Below are 14220 nucleotides of genomic sequence, written 5' to 3'. Positions count from 1 at the left end.
ACTGAACATGCCCTACAGAATGACATTAATCCATACCTCCTGCCCTTTATTATAATTCTAACATGGGGCCAGCTTTCTAAATGGAAACTATGTAAATTTCTACTAGACGTAAAAAGTTATAATTTATTGCTAGAGTTAGACCCAGAACCAGATTACCAAGGCATTAAGTGTAGAGTACACCTATGCTTAGATCAGTCTGTAACTAGAGAAATGGGAAGAGGCTTAATGATTCCAGGAGTCACTTTCAGATGAAAATTTTTATGTGGTGTATGAAAGACTTTGCTATTTCATTCACCTCTGACCAAGAAATTGTCCGTAGGACTTCAATCACTTTTGCAATAATGAGAAGTCATCACTGTATCTCAGGCCTCTCTCTACAACACGTACCTCCACTGACCAATACCTGTCAGTGGTCCATGCAGCGCACAGAGTTCCACCCACACAGTTCCTGTGTAAGCTCACACTTTATCTCCCTGTCATATCTGTCTAATAGAACAAGAAATAACACAGAGAATATTAAAAAACATTAATAGCTAGAATAAATTACTAATTCAATTAAAGTACGAGTCCAATAACAATTCTTTTTCATTGCATTTATTAAAAGAAATAATTAACTGCTAAGAGGGTATTAAAAAAACACACATAAACTGCTGACTTTACTCCTGAGTGAAAATGCAGAACTTCTGTTTCTGCAGAAATAAAAGAGTAGACGTTCTCGATACACAATGTAGACAGGGAATAATTTCCCTCCTGCTTATTTTCTTCACATTTTCAGAGCTGAAACCTAAAGAGTTAAAATAGTAGGTGGGTGGGACATTCCCTAAAGATAAAGCTTACCTTTAGGACTGAATAGCAAACGGTGCTTGACTCTTTGCCAAGCAGTTTGCTTGAATATGTTATTTAATTATTCTCAGTTACATCACCTGTAACAGACTAATAACAGAATCTACCTCCTAGAGTTGTTATGAGATGCACATAAGCACTTGGAGCAGTGTCTGATACATAGTAAGTGATTGATAACCCTGCTGTTAATACAGAGTAAGTTCTGTGTCTGCCTCAGTTCCATCCACGGATGTATCGTAGTTAGAACTGTTTTCCCCAGAACAGTGGCTGATCTTGGAAACCAGTTCCTTTGGTTTGTGTGTGTTTGTGTGTGTATGTGTGTGTATGCATGTGTGTAGTTCTTTTTAAAACTGTTTTTATTTCAATTGCTTTGGAGGTACAAGTTGTTTATCGTTACATAAATGAATTTTATAGTGGTGAAGTCTAGGATTTTCATGCACCCATCACTCAAGTTAGTATACATTGTATCCAATAGGTCGTTTTCCAACCCTCACCCCCTACCCACTCTCCTTCTGAGTCTCCAATATCCATTATACCACTCAGCAACAAGTTCCTTTTGGCCAGTGGCTTGGTAACCTAGAATTTAGCGATGTCCAAGGCTTGATAAAAAGGCATGGGAGAAGACAGCACTTCCATAGAAGGCTCTCAAAATTTAGGAGGGATAAAAAAACATATGTCCTACAGTAATACCTCCATTTTCTGGTATTATATAGAAGAATGCAATATAGGATAGAAATGAATTCCAAGATAAACTGAAGTTTAATCCTATATGTTCAAACTTATTTTAATTTTAACCATCTTTAGTAAGTTGCTTAAAGCATATGGCTCACTTGAATGTCTTGAGAGACTGAGAATGCGGAATGTAATTTTATATGTTTTAAAATGTTGCTGTCTCTCAACCACCATTCTCAACACCAATTTTTATACTGATATTCTTAGGAGTTAATGAGATATTTAAGAATCCATTTTTTATGCATATATATATATATATGCAATTTCCATGATTCCCCTCTTTTTATCACTCTTAGTTATTACAATAACTGAGCAAAATTACAATGCTGGTACTTTAATGCTGATTTAACCTAAGAACAAAGTATCAGTATTAATGATACTGAATGCCACTATTTTATTAAAAAGTGAGATTTGCCACTGTCTTCCTCTGCCTGTTCCTTGTTCTTTGTTCTACATGAGACAGGGTGTGAATCTGGGACAGATTCCTCTGTAACTTTGGTCTAAAATTCTACAGGTAAGGAGGTTAGTGAAAGAGGTCCTAATTAAAAATATATCATTCTATGGATGAGGAAATCAGGCAACATAAATTGTACCTGGCCCTGGCAGTAAGTAAGAGAGCTGCAGAGGAAATCTTATGAAACAGGCCAGGGAACCCTCCGCTTTCCTCCCCCCACCTATCCCCATGACACCCTTCTCTTAACACTAATTATCTGTGGTCAGCACACACGCGTGCACACACACGCATGTAACCCTCCAACTCCAACATACCTCCCCCAGGGAACTCTGGACACGGAAGTGGCCAAAAACTAGTTTTTAGGACAAATATTTATGACTAATAAACACAAGAAATTAGTCCCGATCTCATAAGTGAAGTAGGAAAAGGAAGTAAAGACAAAAAGCAGACATTCTGAATGGGTGTTAAGCAGGGCAGGTGGCTAGTGATGCTTTCCCAAATAGGTTGCCCATGTTTAATTCAAAGTGGTAACGTGGCAAAGCAATCTCTGAGTGCCTCTCAAGCTGTAACTAGTTCATGATGTAAATACCACAATAATACTAATACACCAAATCCACCATTACTCCGTCACCTTAAAGTAGCCGAGAATATAAGCATTGCAGTCAGTAACACTCTCCATATTAACTTATCAACCCCATCAGCTTAGTCTGCTTCACAGGAAACCTAACTGTGATGATCTCTCAATTGTTACTGCCTCCATCATTGCCAAATCTTCCACTATCCCTCACCTGAATACTGCAGTGTCCACTTCTCAGGCTTATAAGCTAGTCTCCAAGGGGCCAGCCAACAGCATCCTGTTGTCACCCAGTGGCTCAGACCATGTCACTTGCTCCATTGGAAACTCTCTGATGACCTCCTCTTGCACCATGAAAAGAGATCCTCAGCTGTGGCCTGGCTTACAGAGGCCCGCAGGTCTGCCCGCTCCACCTCTCCCCATCGCCTATGCTGCTGTACACACAGGGGTCTCTTCTCTCTCCCTCCAGCACAGGATGCTCGCTCCCTGCGGTGTCCTACTCTCAGATCCTTGCCTGGCCAGCTCCTTCTCTCCACTGACGTCTCAGCTCAAATGTCACTTCCTCTCAGAGAGACATCCACTAGCCCACCAGCCACCCAGGCAGCCTCCGTCACTGCACTTTCCCCTACCTGTTACTTCGTGTGTACATGTTACTTTGTTTGTTACTGTCTCCTCTCACAAGACCATAAGCTCCAAGAATACATTATGTCGCTCTCATTCACTGCAGAATCCATGACACATCACATGCACATAATCAAAATTTCAATGAATGAATAAATATTTACTCTGTGTCAGGCACTGTAAAGACTTTATATGGATTATCATAATTAATCCTCAAAACATCCCAACAAGGTAGTTCCTATTAATTACTACTACGACTATTCAGTCTCTAAAGCTAAGTAAACTTCTCAGTTGACTGCAGAGCCCATTCACTTAATCATTTATTTGTATTCTCCATATATTACTCTGGGATATGCTCTAGGGAATAATGTTCTCAATGGATTGCCACAACACAATAAAGAGCCTTCTCATTCACCAGAAAAAAAGGTCAAGGATGTTTCTTTCACTTGTGTATGGAGTTTATTTAATTGTGTTCTTGCTTCTTAAAAATTGGTAATTCTATACCCCATGCACATGGTAACTATAAATAAGGAAGACCAGTGCTGATGTTAAGGACACAGGCCCTAGGGATCAAAGGGCCTAAATTGTCTGGGATCAAATCCCCATTCAGCCATACACTGGTCATAGAGACTCTTCAACGTCTCTGTATTTCAGACCCTCATTTTTTAGATTGGGGTGGTCATAGGACTGTGGGTGTTAAAAGAGGTAATATGTAAGGCACTTTGTAAAACAGCATCTCCCCCCAAAAAAGAGTTCAGTAAATGCCCACTGGAATTTATATTATTATTAAATATATTTCTGACTACTTAATTACCCAGTTCACCCTTTTCCTCACCAAGCTAGATTTCATATATTTCAATAACCCAAATTCATTGCCCACGGGACTTTGATATTAAGACAGATTCTTCCTCTCCTTATTTGGCTTGGGTATAGGTTAAGAAGCTTTGAGACAGAGTCTTTCTGGGAAGAAGACACTAAAGCACTAACTTAATAAAACTTTGTGATTAAACCTGGGAGACCTAAGGCACAGTCCAGAGCCATTAGTTTCAAGTTCGGGAGCAAACTGCAGCACAAGGAGACTCTGGCTGCATACCCTTAAATAATCACTCAGCAGCCGGAGTGGAAAATAGTGCGTTTCGTATCTTTAACCTACATAAATGAATGTCTTATTTGGAAAGAGCAAATTCTTTCTGGGGAAACTAGATGGCCAGGGACATGGAACTCCCAGCTAAAACACAAAGGTGTTTGGAAAACAATAGTCTCGTTTTTGACAGAAGCACCTTACAAACTGGCCAAGTGCACCAGAAAGAGTTGAACCCAGGCGATGCCTGCGGGTGTAGGGGAGTGAGGTCTCTGGGGCAGGCACCTGCCTCCCCGCCCCGGGGCCACACACACTCCCTGACAGTCCCAGGACCAGGAGCCAATTGGCAGTGCCGGCTGCACTTGCAGGAGAAACAGAGCGTCACTGCCAGCTTTTAGTGACAAAAGGAGTGTTCATAGCAGGCGCGTTGACAGCTGTCCGAGTGCCACATTTATTTACAAAATGTTAGTTAAATTACTGACAGTTGGCGCTGTGGAGGAAAAGCTGAGAGAAAAGCTGACATTTCTTGATCTAGTGGCGCTCAGCTCACAGCCCTGGCTCTGCTCCCCTGTCTATTTATTAATCCCATTATTTGCTTGTTACTTTATCTATTTATGACTTCTGGCTTATTCACCAGCCATTGCTTTTAAGAGGCTTCATGTGTCCCGGGCAGTTAAATTGCTCCACTCAATTCGGTTCCAAAGGCCCTTGGCCTAAAAGTTGCCCCGAGGATCAGCTGTTCCAACCGGCCTCTGTACCTCCTGCAGCCCAGGCCCAGCTCAGCAGCATCTGGAAAGTCCCCTGTGGGCAGGGAGCGAATCCCTTTGCAGCACACACTGATGACCAACGCACGCTCGTTAAGGTATAAATAATCACCACCATCAGCTAATCACCACTATCAGCATCGTCTCCTATTCCTCATCTGCTGATCAGAGACAGGCAGTAGCTGGACGAACTGCTTCCATTTTTTATTCTTACTGACAGGGGCAATTAAGATCCAGGAAGAAGAACTGGGGTGATAAATGAAGATCAACATTATGGCTCTGCACCGTTTTAGACACTAAAACATATTTCCGATACAGCATGTACAATCTCTTTTCCTCAAATGTTGAAAAAAGCATATATTTCAATAAACTGTGGTCTTTAACTTTTTCCTGATGTTTCTTCTTATGTCAAAATAATGCATGTTTTTGTTGACAATTTAAACTATACAGATAAGCAAGGGATTATTCTTATTCCAGACATCCTATTTGGAATCATAGGGTTCATCTTCCTTTCCCATCCACCTGCCCCTCTCCACAGCATGTGTCACCAGTTAACATATTCTATGTTTTGTATGTATTTTGTTCACTGTCTCATTCCACTAGGAGGGAAGTGCTGTGAGGACAGGGATTTTATTGTTTGGCAACTACCGAATTCCACAAAGCCTAGAACAGTGCCTGGCGCATGGTTAGCATGGAATGGATACTTGCTGAATAACATTGAACCTGACGTAGCCATCCCGAGACGCGTCAATCAGTCTTCCCGGTTCTGACAGCCCCAGCTGCTCTGGGCTCAGCTGGAAAGGGATCGAGGCATGGCCGCAGCGGGAAAGACTCGCCAAGGCCACCCACAACTCTGAGGTTCTCTCTCCCGCCAGAAATGGGTTAGCTGTAGTTGATGGCCTCTTGCTGCTCCAGTTCCCTATTGTAGCTGGGCTTCCATGGCACAGCCACCCTCAGCCCTCATAGATGCAGGCCCCTTCCTGCCACCACTTCTCCCCCAAACCTCCAGTGTCCCTTCTGTGCTCCTGCACCATCCCCCACCACATCCCAGGTGACAAGGTGGCCTTCTAGACCAGCAGTGGCTCCTTCTCAGTCACTTCCTGAGGTCTTGCTTCTGAAGATCCCCATTCCTAGCCAGGTCATGGGCATGTGGAAGACAGGAACTGTGTCTTATTTATTTCTGTAGCCCAAACATCACCCAGTGCAATGCCCTACACATGGGGACATGTGTGCCAAAAGCCCCATGGCCTACCACACACACATATACATACATATATATACACACACACACACACATATATATACACATATATATACACACACATATATACACACATATACACACACATATATATACACACACACACATATACACACACACATATATACACATATATACACACACACATATATACACATATATACACACACATACACACACATATACACATATATACACACATATATACACACATACACACATATATACACACACATATACACATATATACACACACACATATACACACACACATATATACACATATATACACGCACACATATACACATATATACACACACATACACACACATATACACATATATACACACATATATACACACATACACACATATACACACACATATACACATATATACACACACACATATACACATATATACACACATATATACACATACACATATATACACACACACACACACACACATACACACACACACATATATATATTTTTTTTTTTTTTTGAGACACCATCTTGTTCTGTAGCCCAGGCTGGACTGCAGTGGCGCCATCTCGGTTCACTGTAACTTCGACCTCCTAGGCTCAAGCGATCCTCCTGCCTCAGCTTCTCCAGTAGCTGGGACTACAAGCGCATGCCACCATGGCCAGCTAATTTTTGCATTTTGTGTAGAGATAGGGTTTTGTTCAGGCTGGTCTAGAACTCCTAAGCTCAAGTGATCCACCCACCTCAGCTTCCCAAAGTGCTGGGATTACAGATGGAAGCCACTGCACCTGGCCCAGAAACCTGTTTTTATGACACTAATCCTGTCTGGTTATGAAAACCCAAAATTTTATTTTTTAAAATTTACTAGTTAGAGAAAACACAAAAAGATCTACGTCACTCACAATTCCACTATGCAGAAACGTTATGAGCACTACTATGTTGATGTAAAAGCCTTTCTGCTTTTATTTAATATTTTTAGCAGGCGTTTTATGTACGCACACATGGTCAAAGAGCATCAAAGCACTTCTGACTGGTGGGTTGTAGACCAGTTAATTATCCGAAATGACTGAGTCAGAGCTCTGCCTTTGTTCACATTCAGGACTACATTAATTTTAAATTATTAGAAAATGCATAACGTTAAATGAAAAACATTTGCAGGAGAATATATAAAATTTCTTTCTATTTGGAGGGAAAAACAAGAAAAACTAGACACTATGTTGTTTGAGAATAATTACATATTTGGTAAAAGTCTAAAGGAAATAAGGAAATAAGAAGCAAACATTCAAGCCAGTGGTGATCTCCTCAAGCAAGAAAGGGTAGAAAATAGGTGGGAACGCAGAAAGTTTCACAGGTAATAGAAGGCTATATTTCTTAGATTGTACCAAGAGAACACAGGTGATCAATGTATTATGTTTTATACATAGATATGTTACACCCATGCTGGTATATAAAATATTTCATAACAAAAGGAAAATAATATGCATTTGGCTCCCTGTACACATAAAATATTGTGCTCCTTGAGTAAGCATTTCATTAAACATTTACTGAGTGTGTGGCATGAGCTGGGCCCAGTGTGAGGGGCCAGCAGGTTGAAAATAAGCATGGAGGAAGGAGGACCAACCAGAAGGCAACAAGTACCCTGCATTCTTCCTCCACCCACCTGCTCAGACCACATACGGCCACCTGTCCCACTCAATTCCACTGTCCAGGAGGGAAGGCTTTGGTGACAAAAATAAAGAGTTAATAGAAAAGTTTCAACTGCATTTATAATGGGAATTGTATATTAATATTGCCTTTTGAAATAGAGGTATGTTTAATTAATATTTTCTCTGCGACTCAGTGTAATTGTTGGGAAATACAGACCAAAAAGTCACTGGTGTACACTGAATGGTTAAGCAACCCTCAACACTGACCAAAGCAATAACATCAACAGTAAATCAACAGTAATTATCTACTTTTTTAAAGCAATGAAGAAGTGTTTAAAATTAGATAAGAGAATGAGAATAGACGCTTGTAGCCTCTTTGCTGAAGCATTCATGACAAATCATTCTTTCTGGACATTTCACGGATTTCAGCCATCACAGGACCATGAGCAGGAGGTAGCTGAGCCTTTGATCACAAACGACAAGCTAAGTCCAGCGAGCACCTTGGTGTTTATTCACCCAGGAAAGCAAGCAGACTTGCAATTCCGTGGAAGTTCACGATCCTTCGAGGAAATCTTCATGATATGACCACTGGAAGTGCCTTCCTAGTTTGTGAAACAGTGTGAACCAAACAAAAGAAAAAGACTCCAGAAATGAGCTTTGTCCTGTATCACAGTGAAGTGCTTAAAACGATGGAGGTGGCACAGGAAATTGTGGGAGTGCAGAGAAGGTTTTACATGAGGGCTGTGTCCTGTCTCTAGCATAAAAATGCAAAGAAAATACAGCCTTTGCCATCTATAAAAAGCGCAAAGTTTTTATAAGGGCAATAAAGTTACAGAAAAATGAAAACAAAACAAAACAAAAATACTGCTAACATGCAGTAGCCCAAACTGTCAAACTGCTCCAGGGGCTTCCCCTAAGACAAATAGTAAAATCCAAAGCCATCACCAAAGCCAGTGGCTTGGCCCGGGCCCCGGCCACGTCTCCCCACATTGGTTCAGGCCAAGGACCATCCCTCCTCAGCACCTTTGCATCTGCCTGGGAAACCCCTCTCCTAAATGAAGGCAGGCTCACACCCTCATTCATCAGATCTCACTCAAGGCCTGCATGGCAGGGCCTTCCCCTAACCAGGGCGCCTAAACTCGCACACTTCGTCCATTCCCCTCCCTGACTGCCGCTCGCCTCTACAGAGCATTCATCACTACCGGACATCGCATGGTGCAGTCACTTATTTCCTCATCGTCTTCGCAAGTTTCAGGGTCTAGAGCAGTGTTAGGCACTTAGCAGATGTGGAACACTTTCTTTCCTGAAAAAATAATTGAATGATTCTAAACGACAAACTGTGGGAACATGAGAAAACAACAGGTTTGTACTGATTGAAGAAATGAAGGAAAGGGTGAGAATGATGCTGTTTGCAGGATTTTCGATGGACTTGCTGGGGGTGGGTGCGTGGTGGAGAAAAAGTAGGGGAGAAGGAGATGGAAAATGCAACCAAGCTAAGCAAGCCATGGGGAATGGTGAGTTCAGAGTTTGTAGTGGGACAAAACAGACAGGAGACCACAGAAAAGGTTTGTGTTTGGAGATTCTGGCAAGAGCCAGAACGTCATCCATCATCTTCTACACATGCCTAAGCATGTTTAGCTTGTTTTGACTAATGGAATATATTAACAATATGAAATAACTTGTTTAGTGCCTCATATATGCCAGGTATAATCCTTAAGATTTTACATCTTGTGCTCTGTAATTATCAAAAATACTTACGATAAGTATTATGATAAGCATCTAGCCATGCCGTAAAGAAAACTCACAGGGTAGACCCTCGGGTAACCCTTGTAAAGCATTTACCATATAAGGATAGGTTCTCATTCAGTGCTTCTACTGATGTTGGTTTTTGTTGTTATTACTAATATTATGGTGATGATTCTTGTAACAACTCTGTCAGGTAGGTATTAAGATATAATTTAGCCTATTTCACAGATTTAAAAAAAAAAAAAGGCTCAGAGAGATTAGGTTAATAATTTAACGGTCCAGTTAAGGCCCAGCTTAAGTTTTTCCCAACACCAGAATCCATTGTTCCCACTACAGAACATAGTCTCAATTCACATGTTTCATGCAGACTTATGAGTTGAATATACATGTTTAGGATAAATATGTATATACGGTATCTAGCCATGCTGTAAAGAAAATTCACAGGGTAGACTCCCAACTATTGGGAGCTGACTACATGTGACCCCACCTCTGATGCCACCACAGGGCTCTGTGATTTTATGTCTCTGTAACAGCGTCGAGAAAGTACTTCTCTGGGTATCAAGTGTCCTTCTACGCTATCAAGTATCCACCTTTGCTTTCCTTCTTCCTGTTAGTGAGTATGGAACCCCATGTTGTGAATAGTATTTTGAAAGTCTGTTGAAACTATGTGCTTAAAGGAATTAGCAGAAGCCGAGGTGGCAACGGTCAAGTACAGGTGGGCTTCCAGAGGAAGGTGACCACGGGCCTTAGGTGAAAAGACAAAGCTGCATCCATTTACTGTGGATAAAAATTCAAACAAAATATACACACTTCCCATCTAGGCTTAACTCTACAAGTCTTCCAATCACTACATTCTAAAGGTCAGGCCTAACTCAACCCTAGAGACTTGGGCAAGATTTCGTGTTTGACGATGGCTCCAAAGCCAGGCCAGTATCCTGGTGTGGTGCTTGGAGCCCGGCACCAACTACTAATTATATATTAATGGTAACTAGGAAAGCAACTACTTTTTAAATAACAAAGGTAACCCCAGGGGCATGGAAATGTCAGACTGAATGCTTAATCAAGTTGGTGCAAAATGCTCTAGGGAGCAATGTTAAATTTTCAGCCACAAATGGAGACAATCCGAGAAATTTTTTTTAAAAGGCAAAAATCTCACTTCCGTAGCATACACACTGTGTAGGTTTGATTACTCAATAGAGAGATGAAATATGCGCTAAATAATTCTTCTGAACAGTTCATTAGGCCTAATCCGTCTCTGATTTCTGCGAGTCCATTAATTCCAAATATGTGCCTACTTATACGTACACACACATCCACATATGATCATAAAATGCCAGCTTAATTTCACAATGTAATATCTTGGAAATGGCAACAGGTAAAACGTCAAATTGGATATTATGCATATTTTAAACGTTTATAATTTTCAGATATGATAAGTGAAAATGACAAGAGTGGGCCCAAGAAGGAAGACATTTCAGTTAGAAAACCCTGAATCCCCACGGCTGGAGGTGTGTGCTGCAGGGGTCACACATCAAATATGGGTTGCCAGAAATCTACAAAGTCCACATGCAAACGACCAGGCCTCTGGGTGCAGCAAGTGAATCAACACAGGTGTGGGGGCTACTCGCTTATGTGGGATTTGTATTTAATTCCCATCTCCTGAGAGCTGTGCTCCTATCATCATTCACACCTTAATTTGGACATAAGAAGAGCACTTACAGACACTGAGGACCCCCAGACCCCTTTGTTGACTGCCTGCCCCTTATTCAGCTTTGACACTTCCTCCTCCTTGCCTTGCTCGTCTTTGACTAGGTCATTCCACTTGCCAATCCATCTGCCCAACACGCTCTTCCCTGCAGGGCTTTCTCCATGGTTCACCGCCTTGACCATCATGCAAACCCCTGCTCCTCCCTGCACACCAGGTTACTCTGTCCCGTAACCTATAGTTTACTTTCTGCCCCAATACTTTCCACTATGTGATGCGCTGTTTGTTTGTTTACTTATTTGTTTTCCAACAGCTGGTTCCTGCTAAGTACGGTTGTGCAGGTTGTGCGCTGCTCAAGGGCTGAAGAAGGCAACAAAATAATGCAGCCAGCACTCTGTTTACTCAGCCAGGGACTCAGGCGAACAACGTCATCAGCGAGGAATGCCTACTCCCCTACTCCTACTTGGTCTGTGCAAGTTGTATGCTAGGAGAAGACGCCTTTTTTTTCTAATCCATACAAGTTGCAACCCTCATCTCCTTCGCTAAACACCACTCTGTAAGAGAGGAGCTCAGCACCTAGAACAGTTCCTGGCTCATAGGAGATGTACAGTAGGCACTACTGAAACAACACGGCAAAACCCATCCATCTAATCTCCAAGGATACATTAAGCTCCTATTATGTGCCAGGCACTGTGCAGCATACCAAAGCAAGAACAAAAACAAAACAAGATCCCGGACCCCGGAATCACAAACCGTGGAATCGAGCCACCTGAATCTTGCCCCCTGTCTCTGCATTGCCTCCATTCCTTGTATGTCTCCTATCCACGGCTCTGGCTCAGGCTCTTTCCCTTTCCACAGCTTCCTTTCTCCTTTACCCAAATCCATACACGATTGCTCCGCCACCTGGTTTCTCTTCAAAGCTTGGAACTCTGGCTGGGTGTGGTGGCTCACATCTAACTGTAATCCCAGCACGTTGGCAGGCCAAGGCAGGCACATCGCTTGATCCCAGGAGTCTGAGACCTCCTCGGTAACATGGTGAAACCCTGTCTCTCCAAAAAATACAAAAATTAGCTGGGCATGGTGGCATGTGCCTGTGGTCCCAGCCATTTGAGAGGCTAAGGTGGAACGGTGACCTGAGCCCAGGGAGGTTGAGGCTGTAGTGAGCTGAGACTGCATCACTGCACTCCAGCCTGGGTGACAGAGCAAGACCCTGTTTAAAAAAAAAAAAAAAAGGAACTCTAATAGTGGTTTTCTCTTCTTTCCCTTTAACATTCTTGAGAACAAGCCTACAAATCATCCTATCTATCTCTTTAGTGTGTGTCAATTAAAACACTGGATGTTAGAATATCTCTAGCACAAAAGGTTATACTAAATAAGTGACCTCCAGCCATTAATGAGTAATTTATCATCTAAGAGGTATTTTCACCAATTATAGCGTGTCTTGAGTTACGTCCATTATGGATATGTGCTCATTTGCCTCAAGGTAAAACTTTTCCTTGTCACTGGTTTTCACATTCCTGCAGAATAAAGCAGACACGTTACTTGGACCACAGATGTAAACAGTCAAGCAACTGAAAATCAAACATTTGAGACTTCCGTTTGAAAAGGCCATGGTTCTCACTTTCAGACACATGCAAAAATCACCAAAAGGCTTGCCAAGAAATTGTAATAAGTGCTTAGGTCTGGATTCAGAAACTACATCTGTATATTTCTATGCAGCTGAGATCAGAAAACATAAATGATAATGGTTGAGTATTGAATTAGATAGGATAATGCTAGCTATTGTAACAAATCCTCTCTGAACTCTCAGAAGCCTGAACGCAAGTTTGTTTTTCCTTTAGGTAATAATTTAACAGGGTTCCTGGCCAGCTGGTGGGTGGGGGTGCGAGCCCTGCTCCGTGCTGTCATTCAGGAATTTGGCCGATGGAGCTCTGCCAAACAGGACACAGGTTTCCAAGGTAATTTTGGACATCAATATCCAGATGGTCTAAGGAGAAAGAACATAAAGAATTTCACAGGGGATGTTTTTCTGGGCCAACCTACACAGAGCTCCGGCTCACGTTCCTTTGGGTACAGCTGTCACGTGGTCACTTCTAAATTCAAAAGAGTCTGGGAAAGGCAGCCGAGTTTGTGCTCAGGGGAAAAATAAAAAAACTTATATACGATTTGAGCAGCCAGTAATCTCTTCCTCAAATCTAAAGAACGAAACAGAGCATATTCTCACTTCACAGAGTGAACCGGAGGCCTGGGAACGCTCATTTTCTTAGCGGCCCCACATGATGCGTTGGGACAGAGCCAGAACTAAAAGCCAGGTCACCTTGGCCCGAGACCACAAGTCACATGCCAAAAGCAATGAACCGTGCTGACACTTTTCAAAACCCACCCCACCAGCAGATGTCTGTGTAGCTGTAGAGTGTGCACCGCACCGGCGTCAGCCGCCGCCCCCAGCTCCGCGCCCTGCACTGTGCATTTCCATGCATAGCTCCAGGATCACGAGAGGCACACCCTGCCCTCTGCCCACCATGGGCCCATTGCAGGCCGGCTCCTTCCTCGGTTATGTGAGGCTAACACCAAGTATGAGCAGAGCGTCAGGCACTGCTCCACGTACTTCATGCTTCACACTGGCCCAGAACCCCTATTATTAGTCCCTTCAAATGAAGATAAACTGAGGCACGGCAAGGCTAATCCATGTGCCAAAGGTCATATACCCAGTGGCTGAGCCAGAATTTGAAACTGGGGATGGGAGGAGGGTCTGGCTCCAGACCCTGCACTTAATCATTATCTTCTAGAGCCCGAAGGTACAATTC

The 14220-nt window shown here is 42.5% G+C and overlaps 1 protein-coding gene and 1 pseudogene across 6 annotated transcripts in view; one reads left to right on the top strand and one right to left on the bottom strand.

Annotated features, from left to right (window-relative positions):
• NTM (neurotrimin) overlaps nucleotides 1–14220 on the bottom strand; it is a 1177876-nt gene that overhangs the window by 402103 nt on the left and 761553 nt on the right. The gene's annotated exons all lie outside the window — the stretch shown is intronic.
• Nucleotides 1–14220, top strand: part of LOC126934984 (60S ribosomal protein L37-like) — an 843215-nt pseudogene that overhangs the window by 610968 nt on the left and 218027 nt on the right.

The sequence above is a fragment of the Macaca thibetana genome, chromosome 14 (assembly GCF_024542745.1).
Source record: "Macaca thibetana thibetana isolate TM-01 chromosome 14, ASM2454274v1, whole genome shotgun sequence".
Taxonomy (NCBI): Eukaryota; Metazoa; Chordata; class Mammalia; order Primates; family Cercopithecidae; genus Macaca; species Macaca thibetana.
The sequence above is the reverse complement of the archived record's forward strand: the minus strand, read 5'-3'. Positions and strand labels throughout refer to the sequence as shown.